The following is an 18,135-nucleotide window of genomic DNA, read 5'->3' as shown; positions in this document are numbered from 1 at the left end:
ATTCTATTTAAAACATACCAATGAGTCTTTCTTCACACACAGATAATAGATAGTAACCATTGTTACAATATTTCAACCATCATCCTAACACTGTACAAAGAATTACAATTTCTTCTCTCAAAACATCAAATTTTGACAAATTGATCCGCTACTTCAAAAAACAAGTTGAATTGTCCTTTCTTGCCTAATGATAAAGGATTTGAACATTATTGAGGTGGGGAAAAAGTATCTGCTATTTCAACAAGTGTCCCAAAGCAACATCATGACAACAACCTCCAGAAGCACCTGGAATTAAACAAACCAGGATCTTTCTGTGAACCTGACAAGATTGTTTTTTGGGCACAAGTGAAACCATTCCTAAGATTTGCAATCTGAAGGCGAGATGTGTCATGAAATGGAGAAAGGGGGTTTTGGTCGGACAGACCGCACTTGAACTAAAACTTTTTTTGCACAAACTCTTCAAAATACTCATCATTCTGTAAACCCTGAGGCCGAGAGCAGCTGCACTGTGTTCAGCGTCCTCTGCTCAAGGACACCTTGTACGCGCCTCCCTCTCTGTCACTTTCTCTCCACAGACTGATGTGTTTGCAGCGCTTGTATCAACAGGGCGCCCTGTGGGACTGGAAGTCACACACGCCGAGCTTCTCCATCTGCCCGACACAGCTCGCAACCTCCCACTCGTTCCCGCAGCGGGCACCAGAATCCCTCACATGTGGGCTTCAACATGCTGCACGGAGAGACTCACACATGTGTGCTGACTTGTTTGACTATACCCACACAAACTCTCAGAAGTCTGTGTGTGGAAAGACATGTGCTGAGCAGTGGCTGTGAACGCTCATTACTACGGGTTTAATTGGACTGACCGCAAGGACGATGTTGGATGCTGTGGTTCTCGTATATATATAAACAGCCTATAGGCTTGAGAATGAGCTGTAAGTGTTTAGTGTTTGTTTTCATCAAGGAAAGCTCAAGTAGATCAGTTCACATTCAGATATTTAAACCTGGAAGGCATGCTGGTGTATTTCGACTGTTCTCAATGCAGTCTGTGTTCTTGAGTGTGTTTGAAGGCTTGTTAAATAAAGATTAAAAAGATTGAAAACAAAAAAAAACGTTCAGGTAGTTTTCTTCTTTTTCAGCATCCATTAAGAAACCTGCATGTTCCTTCTCTGTGCCTTTACTCCGACCCGAGTGTCAGTGGCTTTTTGACAAAACCGCTATTTGTTTTCACTCGACCTTAACTCTAAAATGACGTAAACAAGCGGAATAATGATTGAAGGCGTTGATGACGGCTTGGGTATTAATGTTCCACAAGGCCCTGGCGATGTTTAACTGCTAGTTTGGTGGGCGATTTTGGCTTTGCGGCATCCTGTAACGGCTTCTTGAGAAACCAAAATCATTTCGTTTTCCAACGCAGGCTGGCATCAGATGGATCCGCATAAGCTGTTAAAAGCAATTTGGAAAATGGGAATGTTGATGAGACACACTTCACCCAATCATGAAGTACTTAAGAGCAGGAAAAAGAAAGCACAGTGTGTGGAGTGACAGAAAAGCACATGTGCAACATGCACCGCGGGAAGGAAACTTGCCACGAGGCCTTGAAGAATAATGAGGGGAGCTGTAAAGTTTCTGTGATAATCCCTTTCGACTATTCTATGTTTCATTTATGGAGCCACACAACAAACCATAATATCAGATTCCAGCTGACACAGGCAGCCGAGCAGAGAAAAGCTTCAACCATGGTTGGGTGACACAAGTATATCAGAGTACAAAACCACATTCCCTGCTTTAACCTGTCCCAAACAGTCATTCATTTCACGGACGCTTATATTCCTTACTTATTCACATTTTCCCTCTAACATCAGCTTTGTTGGTACCGTTGAACTCGTACAGCTGAATCAAGGATGGTATCACACTGATGTTTCTGCTAATGGTGACACGATGCTACATTAACTTCTGGTGACATCACCCAGTGCTACGACAAGTTTTAAATAAGTATCGTGTGGTATGGAAGTGTATGGTATGTGATATCTAGAACCCCTTCTCACCATCACATCACCCCCATCCTACAGCATCTCCACTGGCTCCCGGTCAACCAAAGAATTATTTTCAAACTGCTCCTTTACACTTTCAAGGCCATCCACCACCTCGCCCCTCCTTATCTATCTGACCTCCTCCTCATCGCCGCTCCAGTCCGCTCCCTCCGATCCTCTTCCTCCATCCACCTCACTGTGCCCTTGGCCCGCCTCAACACCATGGGGAGCAGGGCCTTCAGTCACTCTGCTCCCAAGCTCTGGAACTCTCTCCCACCTGACCTCCGTAATCTGGACTCCCTCCCCCTCTTCAAATCCAGACTCAAAACCCACCTGTTCAGAACTGCATACTCCATCTAGCTACAATCTGCCCTCAACTTCGCCACTTCTGTTTTTGTTTCCTGTTTGATCGATTGATTGATTTTTCTTTCTCTTTCTTTTAGTTCACTTTATTAATGTGTATTTTCATGTAATGTGTCCTTGAGTGACCTGAAAAGCGCTTCAAATTAAATGTATTATTATTAATATTATTATTATGGTCGTATATGGTACGGTGTGGTATGTTAATGTATGATAAGGTATGATATGGAAGTACATGGTATGGTGTGGTATGATGTTTGGTAAATATATTTTAGTGAGGGAATGTAAGGTCGGGTATTTCATTGCATCATTGATTTTGTATTTTTTCTTCTTACTTTTATTTCTGGATGAAGCTCACATGCAACGATGCTACATGGATATATGAGACCATCTTTTACACTGAGTGCACTTTCATTGTACTTTTGGCATATTGCTACAGCCAGGGGTGCAGCCAGAAATTCTGGGCCCTGTGGAAACAAACGTTTCTGGGCCCCCTACATTTTTTTTTTTACAGATAAAATTAACCCAATAAAACAACAAAATGCACACTGAGTGCAGGAGGGGCCCTAGTAAATTTAATTTATGTATAAAAAAGTGAAAGTAAAAAACAAAGGGGGGGGGGGGGGGGGGGGGTCTAACCTTCCACCCCTTTACTACGCCCATAGCTACAGCAAAGTAATATATCTATCGGGCTTGAGTGTGCTTACAAAAATCTTCCAACTCCTTGTAAAGAACATCACCTCTGTGAAATTACCTCCGTCTGCATTTTTCTCCGTTTGCCACTTAACTTTCCTCGAGTCCCTCGTGGTGAGGGAGAAGTGTGCAGGGGAGCATCTGCCCTCTCTCCTGCTATCAAGTCACTGATGGAATTGGAAAGTGTTATCCATTAGATGTGACTCTCAAATACAAACGGGCCAACACCTTAATTAGCGCAGAAAACAACCACCTTCAAGACAGGACTGGAAAATGAGGCGCTAGCACTTTGCAGCGATGAGCACAGCGGGATAATTGAAGGGTTTTAGCCCAAAATGTTACATATCCACTGGAAAATACATGCCACCTTAAATCCCTCAGTCTGTATTACAGAAACACAGATGACTCAAGCTTCACAAACAGAGCTGTGTGATGACTCAGTTGACTTTTAGTTTTTCTTTCCAATCTGCTTGACAATGAAGCCAGTGATTATTTTCCTAATGCTGTCAATGTTGATTTGTTTTTTGTTGTTGTTGTTGAAGGAAACGAACATCGCGCTCATATCTCGTGTCCTGCTGGTTCGAATCAGCAGTGGGTTTTAGGTAAAGTGGTTGAGGCTGTGGGTTTTGTGCTCTTCAAGGATACAGAATCAAGCACAGAGATGATTGGCTTTTATTGCATTACCTTGGACTTTTGTGTTGCTTTGGGCAGAAATCAAAGTGTAGTGATGAGTCATGGGGAGAAAAATAAATCAAAATCCCTCACAAAGGACCCACTGTGTCATCGGTTTCAGCCTCTCTTCCAGCAGACCAAAATCAATACCAGGTATAAGCTCACAAATTGTACTTTTGCATCAGACATCCCTCCGTTGCAGATGCCTTTCTTCTTCCATTCTGCATAAATGACAGAATGCTGAAGAGATGAATTCACACTTTTTGTACCTTTTAATCTCTCTCAGCACTTGAAATCTAATGAGGCAGAACTCATTGCTCATGCTGAGGCGACGCATAACCGGGATGCTTTTTTACAGCCAATACATACTTAATAAATCATTCCTGTTGAGCTGAGCTGCTTTAAAAGATAAATATTTACACGCAGACAACGCCAAATGTTTCAGTGTGTTGAACTGAGTTTGTTGCCAAAATGGAAGGCTGGATTTATTTGTCTTTATTGCACATAGAGACATGGCAGCTCAGAGTACCTCGCTGCCCTGGTCCTCCTTTTTACCCAAACTGTCTGCTTCTTTCATTGTCCATCACCCCTCTGTCAACTCTTCCCTCCAGGCAGGACGCCTGATACTTGTGCATCCACTGGTTTCACCCCAAACACTCCACTGATTCCTCTTTCAGCCTGCCCCATCTCTTGCCGAGTGTGCAGAGCAGACAGCTGCTGACAGACGATGAATCAGACGGGACGGAGCTGTGCAGCAACTGATGGGCAGAGGGGAGGCCGGGCTAAAACCTCCTGTCTCATAATCCTGGGATCATCGCTCATCATGTCAGAATCCAAAGTGAAGAAATTGTTTCTTATTTGACATCAGCTGGAAAAGTGTTCACTGAAATATGTATCAAGGTGGCATCCCATGTAATCCCTTGCTGTGACTGAAATAGTTTTGGGTTGGTACTGCAGCTGATGTTAGGTCTCCTGTTTTTATGTTTAGTAACAAAATTTGTGCAAATCTAACCTTGAACCTTTCACCATTCAGGTTATTTTACCAGCCAGCTTTAGAAGTTTGGACACCAATTTATTTATTTCCTGATACCAATACTACTGAGCCCCTGAAGGCAGATAGAAAGAACAAAAAAAGCCATTTGCAAATCTGTTTCTGTTTATGAAACAGTTTGCAATAAGAATCAGTGCCCAAAGATTGCAAATCCATGTGCATGGTTTCGCAAAATCAAATAACACAGATTATCGACCTCGTGCACAGATTTGTAAACCGTGTGCACAGATGTGTAAACCGTGTGCACAGATGTGTAAACCGTGTGCACAGATGTGTAAACCGTGTGCACAGATGTGTAAACCGTGTGCACAGATTTGTAAACCGTGTGCACAGATGTGTAAACCGTGTGCACAGATTTGTAAACCGTGTGCACAGATGTGTAAACCGTGTGCACAGATTTGTAAACCGTGTGCACAGATTTGTAAACCGTGTGCACAGATTTGTAAACCGTGTGCACAGATTTGTAAACCGTGTGCACAGATATGTAAACTGGGAGCACAGATGTGTAAACCGTGTGCACAGATTTGTAAACCGTGTGCACAGATTTATAAACTGTGTGCACAGATGTGTAAACCGTGTGCACAGATTTGTAAACTGTGTGCACAGATGTGTAAACCGTGTGCACAGATGTGTAAACTGTGCGCACAGATGTGGAAACTGTGGAAATTGATTTACATTTTGAATCACCTTTTGACTGTGGGTATCTATACGAAACAGATACCTGATCAACAAATAATAATGATGAATAATGAATATCAATGTTACATAAAATGTACCAATCTGATTCAAGTGCATGGCAGCACCCATCAAAACCAGCCATGCTTTCTGGACACATCGTTATTTCACTAGTTGGATTTTGGTGTTTCAACATTTGCTTCCTTTAACAAACAGTCTGAAGAAACAGACATTGTTCGTTATCACTTCTGTCAAACAGTTTCATAGATGATTTGCAACAGCCATTTTTCAAGGCTAATGGTACTGGACTGGTGGATAAGCTCACACAAAACCAATTCTATTGATATTGGAGAACTTTCCAGAATTTGTATCTGTTATGGAACATCTGCATTACAGAGTCAATGTTTGCATTCACAGCAGCTTAAATGTTATAAAAGTGTGCAGCATGAAACTAAACTAAAAGGATTCAACTCAAGTATCAGAGGCTTCAGAGACAAAAACAGTTCCTTAATCATTTGTCACGCCTAATATTTATGTATATAAAACAATGAGTGTCTATGTGGATTTAGCAGCTGCGACGTTCCTCTGCAGTTCAAGCTCAGTCAGCAGATAAACACACATGATGTATAATCAATAGAATCTGCATGGCAACACAAGCCCATATCCACGGATGTCTCAATTTTATACGGTGGTTCAGTTTCATCTGTTTACAGCATCAAATAACTAGGAGGGCCTCAATGTGGCTTTGTGCATCTGCTGCACAGACAACGTTTGTGCACACGTGTGTATGTGGACGCTGAGTGAGTGATTGGCAGAGACACAGAGAGAGAGAGAGAGAGAGAGAGAGAGAGAGAGAGAGAGAGAGAGAGAGAGAGAGAGAGAGAGAGAAGGGAGAGAAGGGAGAGAAGGGAGGAGAGAGAGAGACAGAGAGAAACAGAGAGAGAGAGAGAGAGAGAGAGAGAGAGAGAGAGACAGAGACACAGAGAGAGAGAGAGAGAGAGAGAGAGAGAGAGAGAAGGGGGGAGAAGGGGGGAGAGGGAGAGAGAGAGAGAGAGAGAGAGAGAGAGAGAGAGAGAGAGGGAGAGAAGGGGGGAGAGAAGGGAGGAGAGAGAGAGGGAGAGACAGGGAGACAGAGAGAGAGAGACAGGGAGACAGAGAGAGAGAGAGAGAGAGAGAGAGAGAGAGAGAGAGAGAGAGAGAGAGAGAGATGTTTCATGGATGACAAAGACTAACGAGTCACCTCATTCATGTCTGGGTTAATCTCTCTAAATCCTTTCTCACTGTTCATGCCAGATCTCATTATCATTGTGTTGATGAAGCTGAGTCATAAAAAAGGAAATGATGCAAGATTTTCTTTTTCTTGTAATAATGTCTCTGTGCTCAGCTTTTGTGATAAATTGCATTGTCTCTTGTTTAAACCAGCATTTCTTCTAGTTCTTTAGTTTCTATGATTCGGAGTCCAAACCTGAATAACACCACCGACATTATCTGTCTGTTTCAAACACTGAGAGGCTCACTGTAGAGCTCAATATGTTATATGACAGTTCATCAGGCTGAGTAATCATCCTCTTCAAATCATTCAACAGAATAAGATGCATTATTCAGTTTAGATTTACTGATGAAGGCTTGTATGGCTGAAACATGTCGGCATGTTTTCATGAATCTGGAGCGCTGCTGTATTAAAGAGTTTTATGCATACCCCTCAGACCTCTTCAAAAGATATTAATTACAGCTATTTATTTATAATTAATAATCATTTCTTGGGGGAAATCTTAGACTGTGCAGCTTTCTAAAGTGACCCCATGAACTCAGTGACTCTGAACTTGGAGGAGGGACTTTCAGCAGAACATTTAACACACCTGGAGTCCTACTGTACATCCAATCTGAGTCTTTATTCACGTGGATTCAGTACCTTTTTACCGAGTCAACAGAACTATGTTTTTGTTTCTTCTCAAGAAGTCAACCGAAGCCGAAAGCCAAAAAAGGCCTCTGAGGCACAATCTCAAACAAATGAGCTGAAAAAGTCAGAATGAATAATGTTGTCTCGGTTTGTCTCGCTGGGATATTTGGTGAAGAAAATCTAAAACCAGCTGAGAAAAGACACGGAGGTGTTTAACTAATCTTGATTCGTGTTTCCATGTGAGAGAGCCTTTCTTCATGTCTCTGTCACGTACATGCTGTTACCGTTGCTTTTAGCATGAGGAAAAAAACACAACATGAATGACGGAGAGCGCTGCAGTCGACAGGCGACAAATTCTGCTGTCCGTCCTGTCAGAGGCAGCTTCTCCTCAACGGGTCAGGAAGGTCAAGCTGCTGACTCTTTCGGCATGTGTTTGGGTAACCTGCTGAGCGGCTATGATGCAAGCTGAGAAATACCTCCACACTGCTGCCTAATTCAGTCCCCGTCTGTTCTTCTCTTACTACCCTGAATAGAAACAAAAAGCCTTCTCTGATGACATCTCGTCCCAGTGGAGGTTAACACAAAAACAACGATGTCATTTACCAACTGAAAGACTTTACTGACTTTTTCCTGCAGGGCCTTTTCACCGACGGAGTACGACGTCCACAATGAACAGAAGAGGCTGCTTCTTTCAAAACCTCCCTGACAAGACTCGCTTTGAGCCATTAAATGTCAGGGTAATGTCTGGGTCTAACTGAGTGAAGAATAAGACTGTTCAGCACCATGACACAACAAGAAAGCCAAGTTACAGAGAGCTATTTGCTGCAGTAATCTTCACCAAGGATTTCTGTTTTTGTCGCACTATACGTCTCTCAGCCTTTGTGTGTGTGTGTGTGTGTGTGTGTGTGTGTGTGTGTGTGTGTGTGTGTGTGTGTGTGTGTGTGTGTGTGTGCGTCAGATTAAACCGTGCAGCTGATTCTACAGCAGCTTTTCCCAGATGTTAAATGTCACATGCTGTTTCCTCTGCTGCAGCGGTCAGTCAGCAGTGACTATAAATTCCCTGATTCCTTATTTTGCACCTCTCAGTGGTATAGCAGCTTTTTCTACATCAACACCTACACATGACCTCATTTTATGAGGTGCATCACCTAGTGAAAGACGACACACGAGTGGTCAAAATCTGCATGAGGAAAAATGGTGGAAGTGGGAGAAACAAGTGCACACATCGAAAGCTGCTCTGCTTTCTTGAATCTCATCAGTCCTCCGCTTTCAAAGATGAAGGGAAACCTTCGGTGCAGAGCTGACACTCAAGGTTACTAACTTGTTGTACATGCTGTAACTTTAGGAACAATCGCATATTCCAGGAGTTTGGTGAAAAAAAACCAAAAAAAACAAAAAAAAAAGCTGCATTCCCCTTTCAAGCACAAATTGTGTAAGGGACCAGAATGTCAACGAAGAGAGTTGCAAAATGAAGGGAATCAGGTCACAACCCCGCTCTGATTCTGGAGGCTGAGGCTAAATATTCACCCGATTGATCCAATCAGGTGTTCAGTCACTGGAGAGGCTCTTCTTCCTGGACAGGATTCAAAGTAGCACATTTGATGAGTGCTGTATCTGAAGGAAGCTGCACGTCGTTAAGCTACAGCAGCAAACAAAAGCAGTCTGTCCACTCACTGACGTCTTCACAGTCCTCAAGAAAGTCAACATCAAGTGGTGTTGCTTTTATCTCCTTTTCTGGTAGTGTGTGTCAAAAAAATAAATCTAACCCGCTGCGTGACATTTGACTCAGTGAACACACAGGAGGAGGGTTGCTGTCACTTCACAAGTCAGTGTAAAGTAGAGGACAAGCCTGTCTTTGTGCAGCCAGTGAGCGATGAGCGTGAGGCTGCGTGATCAGTGGCATCTCAGACATTTGCTATGTTGCACTAAAGGCGACTGAAGAAGGTAGAAGAGGTGAAAATACTGAACACTATCAGAGTCTGAAGAGTGCCAGAGTATCAGAAAAGAGAGACAGTTCAGGCTTCAATCTGAAGAATTAGACTAATGAATGTATTTATATGTAAGCAGGTTCAGAAGAGTGGAGGCAGAAAGCAGCTGCTGTCAAACACACTGAGCCGGATCAAAGAGAGCTGGTCCTTCACCGCGCCTGGTTTTTAACAAGCCGGCTCTCTGCTCCCTTAACAGAACATCTGTCCACGTCCCTCACTTCTAATGAGCGATTAAAAGCCTCCAATTTAGTTACAAGTGAGCCCGTAACAAGCCCCCGGGTGCTCTGATCAGGCCTCGAAACTGGCCCACGTATGTGAGGGTCAACCTGTGTGCACCACACACACACACACACACACACACACACACACACACACACACACACACACACACACACACACACACACACACACACACACACACACACACACACACACACACACACACACACACACACACACACACACACACACACACACACACACACACACACACACACACACACACACACACACACACACACACACACACACACACACTGTGAGGGAACAGAGAAAAGGAGAAGAGGGAGTGATGCTCACACAGTGTCAGAGTCGGGACGACTTTTAGCACAACAGCTGCTCAGACACTCAGACACTGGAGGAGCCATACGTTTAAAAACACGCCATACACTGGACTCATCGAGCATCCCTTTTCAACACTTCAAGAACAACGAACCATTCTGACACAAGAACCCACCAGATGTGTTAAAAGCCAGATGTGTGTGTGTGTGTTGGTCCAACTGGATTCATGGATGTTTTTCTGCAGATGACGGAGGGACTGACGGTCAGCATCCAGCCACTTCTATGCTATCTGCAAAAATCTTCCCACTCATGTTATCGCCGCTGTGGTTCACCAACAATCTGTTAGTGTGTAAAACAGTGTGAAATTCAAATGTTCTTAAGGACAAGCTCCACATTTTCTCTACCACCTGTGATCATTTAAACATGCTTTGGTTCTCCATGCAGAGAAGCGTAAACTACAAAACAAAACGCAACACAAGAGCATCCTGCAAACGCTAAAAAAATCTTTTGGAATGAACGTCTAAAAAGCAGTGAGATTGTTCACATAATATCTCAACTCCAACTCCATTTATGCGTCTTGATCTGGTCCGACTGGAAACAATGACAAAGACGTAAAGATGAGGATCCTGTGCAGCAAAGAAAAGGTTAAGCTCTCAGTGAGGAAACTCGTCCAATTATGCCCTGATCAGTTACACGACCGACCACATGACCCTCAGTGGAAACACAAACATCGTGACCTTCAGCAGACCAAAGGTTTATAAAATGACCACGCCAATACAACCACAACAAGCCCACCATCAGGACAGAAGCAACCATCAAGCATCCCTTCCACCAGGCGAGGCCCAGGACCCCTCAGGGTGAAGAAGGGTGTCTCTCATTCGAATATCTCCAGAGAAGGAAATCAAAGACCAAATGAAGTGGAATAACTTTCATGGTATGAAAAACAGAGGCTGGGGTAGTTGAGGCTGCAGCAGCGCACGGTGAGCTGCGTCGGTGTTGCAGGAAGTTCTGTTTAAATAAACAGCATCATTATTGTAACATCTTAAATAAGTAAAACATTTTGGATATTTATAGTTACCAGACATTCATGGATGCTTGCCTCATTTTTAAAGTTAAACTATACTTGCTCCTCGTCCTTTGATGGATTTTATAAGTAAAAAAAAGCAGTAATGGAGTAAACAGCAGAGGGGACTGCAACATGGCCAGGGGGTGGGGTGGGGTCTATCAGAGGCACACAGACATGGAACAGGTTGAAAACTAACCAGACATGCATGCACAGTGAGATTATCTGCTCCTTTCCTTGGATCTTAAAGTCTTATATGTAACTTGTATGGTCTACTTGTAATGTGTGATGTCCTGTGAATGTTTACTATACCTACCTTAGGGCGACGGATGAAAATTAGCTATTGGGCTAACTCCGGCATTTTTATATTTCTGCTTTATGCTGACATGTTGATGAATATGCATTTTCCTAATTGAAATAGATAAATAAATAAAAATAAGTGGACTGCCTTGTTGTGAGACTGGGCTGTGGTTTGTGAGTGACGAGAACAAACAACTCCACTGGTTGGCTGTCTTCTTATAACAGAAGGGTTGGTCTGACTTCTGTGTCCTGCGTGAACTGCAAAACTGTTCTGGAGGTCGAATCTTTGGCTGGGAAGAGATTCATTGCAGGACCCAGTGTTTGATGAGAAGGACTTCCATCTTTCTCATTTGACGACTGATTATTCGTTCGGACCAAAGACCCCCTGGTCACACACTCACCTCTCTAACATCAAGGCGACCTGACTGTGAGCAAGGAGAGAGAATGAATTGTACCCCCAGCATAGCTAAAGTTCCAGCAGTGTAAATAAACCATCTGCCTCAGCCCTCTTTGGGCCACTCGCTGCCAAACACTGGACATGCACGATGACATCAGGGATGTTTCAGAAGCCCAGAGTTCCCATCATCCATTTGTCGGTGTATTTCCACACCAACTCCCTCCTATAATAGGTGAGCTGCCAGACAGCCAAGACTGCTAAAATCAAATTAATGACCTGAGGAGTGTCACACAGATGCCAGTTGGTTTGGCCTTACAGGGATTCAAATTAGGAAGAGGAGAAATTAGAAGCAGGGATTCACAGCGAGCTGTGAGGATGATGAAGCGTCAGGCCAGTGAAGATGATACCACTGAGTGGCTCGTGCCGTTTGTCTTGTTGTCTGGCTGCTGAGCAGGCTGCCAACAGATGGGGCCCAGATGACACTGCAGGGCTTTAATAGTCTCAAAGAAACCCTAGACTCAATCAGGCCTCACAGGCTGCACGTAAAGCCCAAACCTGCTTCTGAAGCTCAAGCAGAGAGCAGCTCGACTTTTCCAGTAGAAAAGGAAATTCGCTTTGCTGATTCCACTGAGGTTGAGATGGTGTGCCATGATCGTTTAAATGCAAGCTTTATGCTGTATATGTAGTTAGACTGAATTAGAGGAAACAGCATTAAGTGCCCCAGCTCTATTGATTTGAATTTTGGCCTGATATGAACTTTGATTGCTTACATATAGGACTTAGGTAACTATGCTACTCTTTGCAGAACGCAGCAGCTATCGGCACATTTTGGGAAAATGTAATGACATCTGTTCTGTACAAAAAAAAGTGGAAAAGTGCCATGGAAAACTAACTGCTCCTTTTTTAATCATTATTGTTTTTTTTGTTAGTTGTGCTGGACCATCCCAATGTTAAACCAAAGCCAAGTCAACTTCTCGTTGCCCTTTCTTACTTATTGTATTTCAAGATTGATTCTGACTTTGAGGATGTTTAGTTGGACTGTCGGCTGGCAGGAACAGTTCTGTGTTGAGTCGGGGTGAAACAAACTGATTTATCTCCAAATATGAAGACCATTAATATTTGACAAACTGCAACACAATTTCAAACAAACTCACCCTCGCTGTAAATCAACAGCCAATGAAATTACAGAGTCACATCAAAGTGGATTGGGGGAGAGCCAACGCTGCAAGTGGCTGATCTAAATATGATCCATGGCACACTTTAGAATCTGATACCACAAATGAAAAGCTGCAGGAACGTGTTGACTTTAAAGTGGGTGACTTTGTTTGATGTCATCTCTCCTCGCTGGACCGGTGCAGCCTTCTGCCGACAGATGTTGCATCTTTGCGTTCGCGGATACGATTTTTGGCAAGCATTTGTTTCTTTCTCTGAAATCCTTTGCTGAGGTCGCTAGAAGCTGAACACACACACACCAACACATGCATACACACACACACACCCAGAGAGTGAAACTGCACAGTCATCTGTATTGCAGGGAAGCGCTCTGTGGTTCGCTAATGATGTCTGTCTATAATGAGGAGGATTAGTGTTGCGAGGCTTTAATATTTTCTGCTGAATGGGCCTCTTCTGCCGTCCCCTGCCTGCCGTTCTTGTGTTTGAGCACAAATCTTCAGAGAAATGAAAAGGGGAAAACAATTCCTTCACTGCATTCAAGAACCTGGGTGCACGTCTAAATCCTTTGGATGTCTGTACAATTACTGGCAGAGTGCACAGTCAGAGGGGGTGAGGTCTTACGTGGCAGACAGATTGCAGACAGAGTGCCACGAGGAAGGATTCTCACAAACACTGCGCAAATTCCTTCATCAAAAATGCATTAACTGCTTCAACAGTGTCAAGTTGATGCCTATATCAGACAAAAGAAAAGAGCCTAACTGATCAACATTCAGTGAGAAAATGATCTGAAATGGGTGAGGACAGAAGTGCAATAACGTAAAAGGAGAAGACATCAGCAAAAAAAAAAGCAGAGAAACTGTTCTGTTTTGATAAGCAACACTCTCTTGGATCCAAACCCATCTCCAAATCTAGCCCACATCACCTTCTGGCCTCTGAATTCATCCATATCATCCACTTTTTAAACATTACTTTCATCTATCATCAAGAAACTGAGGCAAGAAGTGAAACGTGACATATTCAATTCAGTGGAAAGAAACAAAACCAGCCTCAAATCTCCGCTGAGTTGAAATCCCCTCGTACCGTGCTCCTGTCACTCCTCGTTCTCGTCATCTTCAATGGCGTGCTCCGTGGTTGCAAATGAGTCCTTCCGGGACCGAGTACGTGGTCGGTACGAGGGGAGGCTTCTGTAGACAAAGCCTGCTCCCACATGTCAGAGACAAATTCCCAGCAATCATTCGTTTCTACGCCAACAAATTCAACCCAAACTATTCTGTTCCGAAACACATCAGCCACAAGGTCTACTGGGAAAAATGGGCATGTTTGCAATGTCGACCAGTCTGACCACTGGGAAAGACAAGGCCTCAAATGTGGGGAATCCCATTTGCATTGACAATGTCCATGTTCCACAGGCTCCAGGACCTGGAATAGGCAGAAGGCAGTTTTCCTCTGACTGAAAACATGATGAGAATCCAGCGGGAGGATGTTACATTTCATTAAAGTTTACTGTACTTTAGAAAACAATAAAACGGGGATCCGGCTGCAACATTTCAAAAATAAGATAAACTAAGGGCATATAAATGCTGGAAGTGTAACTTTAACAGCTTTTGCATTAGAATATTTCAACCTGGGTCTATTGAAAGTAACGGGACAGCATTATAAAGTCTTTGACATTTCAATCTTTAGTTTAACAGGAGCAGCGGAGTGGCAAAAGTTTGACCTTTGAGTATTAATGGAGGAAACCTGCACACCATAAAATGTAGGTTTTTATGTCACGTAACAAAAAGGTGATTAAAGGTCAAACTCTTTTACATGTGACGCACGAGGAGAAGAAATTAGAACAAGTAGAGAAGAACAAGTAGAGACAGAGTGGTAATAAATTCAGTTTTTTTGGTTTTTTTTGCCGTCAGAGGTGATAACCTTCGGCCCCATGATTCGATTTGAGCTGAAATAAATCAAAATAATGTCCTGCTTGATGGATGACACAGTCAGTGTTTGAATCAGCTTTGCTGTTAGCGCTGGTATTAAAACCCAGCTTGACGCATGTTTGGGCCTTAAAAGAAAATGTAAAGAAACCTCATTTCCCTGCAATGATGCACAGCGATCATAATGTCACTACCATGTGCCAGCAGAGGAGCTGTCTGAATCTTTATTGTGGGAATCTAGAGAAAGAAATCAGCCGCCACAAATGCAACTGGAGCAACGCTTTAGAAGAACAACGCAAATAAAAAGAATTGTCTTACGGGGGCATGTGGTCAGTAAAAAGCAATCTAAGACCATAATGTTGTTGACCTTCAACAAACCTGCTTGTTTTTCTGTTGGATTAGCTCTGCAGGAAATGGTCAGACTTCAGATAACTCGGAGATCAACTGCATTGTTAACATTGGCTTAAGAGTAGAAGAGTGTACTATGGATGTAGATTTGCTGTAAAGCCTGCAGATGCTAGTGCCACGCTGGTCTTTGCTCCTCAGCTTCAAGCAGCTGCTCAGTTGGCCTCCATCCACTGACTGGACCGAGCAGCAACCTATCACTTAAGAGAAACTGGCCTGTGCTGGCAGGACGACTGCTTCTCATCCCAGTAGGGGTTAAAAAAAAAAATCTGTGCAGAGGAAGTAAATCTGACTCGTCTAACCCCACTGACAGCTGCTGCTACTGTGATGTCCCCAGCCGAGGCGCTTAAACTCCAGCTGCGAGGTGGCCAGTGGCAGGTTTCCAGGGTGCAAAAGCTCAGGTTGCCAAAAAGATTCAAAAAGTTAAAAAATAGCTGAAGTTTTACACCGGACAGGGAAGAAGCTGTTTGGGATTTATATGTTGAGGATATTGGACAAACTGGCCAAACCAAATACTTACGCTCTTCGACCGCCGTAAGTCCACGTGTCACCACCTTGATGGTTTTTGCTCATCCGGTCCGACCGGAGAAAAGCTGCACGACTGCATTTTGGTCCGACTGTTCATGCTGACTTTTGCAAATGAGCCAAGAGCTGCAGGCAGTAAGTCACATGGGCAAGCGGGGTAAATCAGTGATCGGACAACTTGGCAACCTTCACCGTGCATCATCAGAGCTCCGTGGAGCCAAGTGGAGTTAATCAAATTCTGCTGACCGACGGTCGTTCACGCTGCACTTTACAGTGCTATACATGTTGATTCAAATTCTCTGGTGTGAAAGAAAGAAAGAAATGACTGTGATAATATTTTAGAAGGGAGGACCGCTTCCTTTTTTCTTAAAGAAGGATTTACTGATCGTGTTATTTGAATTTAAAGTTATCGTGAACATGTGCGATGTACATATGGATAAAAAAACCCAGCCAAGGCAGAGTCCTCAGCAGGTCTCAGTCCAGGTGTATGGTAGCACCGGACTTTGACTTCTCTGAAACTGACAAATTCAGCAGAAAGAGAAGCAAAGAAATGTCGGCGCACGCTCAGTCTTCCTTCACCGCAACTCGGGGTGGAAACAGCAGGGCAAGTCCAGATACGATGTGATGAGATGTGAAAAGACAATACAGCACCGTACACTCCGACGTGTGATGTGAGGCCGGCCGTAAAGATAGCATGACGCTGCGATACTTAAAGACAATCCTAAAAAGATGCATCAAAATGCTCTGGGGAAACTGAAGGATGTGAAAGGCCCCTGACAGGATGCAGGAGCAGTGATTCACTCATATTTGGTGTCAGTTTCACTTCTTATCACACTTCATCCTTCAGCTTCTTAAGAGTCAGGAAGCAGCCATCTTGGGAAATCAGTTCAGAGCACTTTATTCTTTTACATAAATTATCTACATTTGTCAGCAGCGAAGATAGTTGTGTCACACGAGGCAGGTCGATGACATATTTCTTCATCGATACGATGCCTCTCAACAATTCTCAAAATAAAACGGCTCCTTAAATTATCTCCAGTTCAGTTTATGTCTTGCATCTGTTTCTGTAAGTTGTTATAATAATACTGATGCTTCCAGCTTGAGCGTCTTGAAGAATGTGCCGCAGTAAAAACCTTGACTTGTCCAAACAGTGGCTCTGCGCCCTTGCTATATTTCTTGTTGATGTTGCGTGTTTCTGTGTGTGCGTGTCAGATGTTTCCTTCCTTCTGCGCCCACAACATAAGCAACTGTGTTTCCTCAAAGTTCAATTCCCAAGCCGGCCGTACCCTCTGTGGTCAGAGCAGGTGGTGGATCAATGGGCTTAGTGAGTGACTGAGACAAAGAGCGCGCTCCACACACACACACACACACACACACACACACAGAGGTTGTTGGCACATCGAGCCACATGCTTGCAGTTCTGCTCGCAGCTCGCCCTGAGAGACCAGTGTGTCAGTCTGAACCGAGCTGCATCCAAGCAGGACCAGAATCCCAGTTTGTGACAAATCACTTCACAGAGGTTGAACTGTGTTCTTGTTTTTCACACACTGAACCCACAGAGTGACACGAGGAGTAACCAGGATTCAGACCTTTAAATTGTCTTCCTTCCTGGTTCTTTAATGTTGTTTTTTTTTCCCCCCAACAGAGCACACAGTCTGTTTCCATACAGCTGGTCTCACCATGGAGGAAGAAAGAAAACAGCTGAGAAATGGTGCTGGATGTGTGAAACGAGTTGTAAAATAAATCCTACATTCCAGCGATCGAACCCTTTGGAACATTTCCCAGATTTCCCTCAGATGAGAGGTGATCAAATCCACTGATTTGTAAGTAGCAACTTTGAGTTTCTGATCCATTAAAAGGTGGTTTCATGAAGAGTGAAGTGCAGCACAGGAGAGCATGAATGTGTAAAACACAAAACACGCTCCTCAGCCACACTGTCTAAAGCGCAGCGAAGCAGCTCAACCGCTTTAGTCACTTTTAATGGAGGGAGGGCAGATGCCAGGGCGAAAACCAACACTGCATAAACACTTAGTCAACTCTAGTTAAAGCGAGGGGTAATTATCTCACAGTGACGACAATCAGCGGTTCTTCAACCCGTCATCTCATTAAAAAGAGGGAAATAAGGAAACCGCCGGCATCGCTCGGCAGCATGGCAGCCAGAAATACAGACGAGTGAACAAAGCGCAGCAAGTGAAAGAAGTCAGGAAGTCTTTGTGTTTCCGGTCAAATGACAGCGCTGTTCCTCCCATCTCTCTGAAGACACGATCAGGCTACAGGGGAGTCTGAAGACTCTTTAATGTCCCTAATGCCCCCCGAACAGCTTTCTTACTGTGACCATTCAGATGTAAATAAACTAATCTGACATGTTACCATGAATACTTTTGTTCATTTTCAAAGATGCAAATGGGACTAAATGTAAA

General features: G+C 43.7%; 1 protein-coding gene across 10 annotated transcripts in view; it reads right to left on the bottom strand.

The window, feature by feature from the left end:
- The window catches only part of nav3 (neuron navigator 3), a 391,548-nt gene that overhangs the window by 109,388 nt on the left and 264,025 nt on the right, over positions 1-18,135 (bottom strand). The window lies entirely within an intron of this gene.

This window comes from Symphodus melops (genome assembly GCF_947650265.1).
Source record: "Symphodus melops genome assembly, chromosome: 22".
Classification (NCBI taxonomy): Eukaryota; Metazoa; Chordata; class Actinopteri; order Labriformes; family Labridae; genus Symphodus; species Symphodus melops.
This window is presented reverse-complemented; position numbering and strand designations above follow the sequence as displayed.